At 48.9% G+C, this 1,897-nt stretch overlaps 1 protein-coding gene across 2 annotated transcripts in view; it reads right to left on the reverse strand.

Annotated features, from left to right (window-relative positions):
• Window positions 1-494, reverse strand: part of PLCL2 (phospholipase C like 2) — a 120,079-nt gene extending 119,585 nt beyond the window's left edge. For both annotated transcript variants that reach the window (XM_072412444.1, XM_072412443.1), the window contains exon 1: window positions 385-494. The gene's annotated coding sequence lies outside the window, so the exon portion shown is untranslated. The remainder of the gene's footprint in view (window positions 1-384) is intronic.
• Between the last annotated feature and the right edge of the window lie 1,403 nt (window positions 495-1,897).

Raw genomic sequence — 1,897 nt, forward strand, 5'->3', positions numbered from 1 at the left:
AGATGATCCCCATACACATATAAAGGAGATGGTCCTCACACACAGGCGTCTCCCCTCTGCAGACTTTGCTGGGAGTCCCTGTGACAGCTGTGTGCTTTGTGTTGCTGCCATGCATGTGTGTGTAATGCCCCTGAGATGTGTGCACACCATATGCTGCTAGCCGGACGTGTGATCCTGACACAACGTGTGTGATCCCCCCGGAGCAGTGTGTACATGTGGAAGGGTGTGTACGGGCTGCCAGGAAGATGTGGGCACATGTATGAGGAGTTGCATGCATGAAGCGGATAAATCATGAGTACAGCGGTACATATGTCAGCGGACACATCGTACAAGTCTATGGCAGTGTCAGTGAACACACGGATCCTCCCGTGTCATAGCACTCACCCAGATTCCCGGACTCCCCGGCCGGAGCGCCAGCCGCTACCACCGGCACCCTGAGCAGCCTCTGCACTGCCGGGGTGAAACCACAACACCACTGGGGGGCGGGGCTTTCCCTGCCTGTCAATCAGGCAGCCTGCTGCTCATTGGTCTCCCAAACGACCCGTGAGCTGGCTTCCCTGCCGCTGACCACACCCACCTGTCAGTGCTTTGCCACGCCTACCTGCGGCCAGGCATCCCTATAGCAGCTGTACTAAGGGCACAGGCAAGGCTGCCACTGCTCCCACTGCCCTCCTCTGCTGAAATCACTGCCTGCCATATCTGATCCTCTGGCTAGTGAGCTGACATCTTCTTGGAAGGAAGTTAACGGTAGCAGCACCTTGATTTCCTCTACTGAAGATTTCCTTATTATTATTATTAATTTTATTATTAATAAACAGTATTTATATTGCACCAACATATTATGCAGCACTGTACATTAAATAGAGGTTGCAAATGATAGACAGATACAAATATTGGCACAGGAAGAAGAGAAGACCCTGCCAAGAAGAGCTTACAATCTAGGAGGTGGGGAAGTAACACACAAAATGGGGTGTAGTGGGGTGGGCACAGGTGGGAACGCTGTGCCACCACTTTTTTCCCACTCTTTTTTTAAAAATAATTTTTTGGTGGTCAGGAGAAGGACCGGCACCATGCCCCCATACAGATCGCAGGCTCAGGGTGTGTAGTGTCTCCAGAACCCCCCCACACACACACACACTGTCCCAACTGACCTGCTATGGGAGAGTGGGGGGTTCTAGTATCATTACATCACTCTGGGGGAAGTATCTTCCCCTTTGAGTGACACAGCAGGGGTCTCTTTTCATTCACACAATAGGATGGGAGATATGGAATGGTGGGTAACTAGTGAGGACTTAAGAGACAGAAGAAGACAAGTAGGCAAGTTTGAAATATAAGTGCTCTTTTATATGAGCAGAAAGTAGGAGCAAGCCGAATAGGACGAGGAAGACAATTCCAGAGACTCAGGGCAGCTCTAGAAAAGTCTTGTATTTGTGCATGTGATGAGGTTATGAGTGAGGAAGTCAGTAGTAGGTCATCAGAGGACCCGAGAGAGCGGCTGGGGGAATATTTTTCTATCAGGTCAGAAATGTAAGTGAGACAAGAGCTGTGGAATGATTCAAAAGGCAAAGCACAGGAGCTTGAATTTGATTCTAAGGTGAAAAGGAAGCCAATCTCTGGGAATAGGTAGGAGTATATTTTAGAGGTGGCAGCTTTTGTACCTTCTTCTGAGTTTTCACTAAGGCCTCTGAATACAAGTGACATGATTAGGACACACACACTCTTTGTTCCCCACCAGAATAACACACTAGCATATGGCAAGATTCTACGTCTGTCACATGCACTGTTCTATGTCTGATCCTTGGTGCATGCTATGCTCCAAGAAACAGTTCAGCTTAATGCAACACACAGCAGCGTGCCTTCCCTGTAACAGACCATCTAAGCATGAATGGATCATTAA

Source organism: Pyxicephalus adspersus, chromosome 5, assembly GCF_032062135.1.
Source record: "Pyxicephalus adspersus chromosome 5, UCB_Pads_2.0, whole genome shotgun sequence".
Lineage (NCBI taxonomy): Eukaryota > Metazoa > Chordata > Amphibia > Anura > Pyxicephalidae > Pyxicephalus > Pyxicephalus adspersus.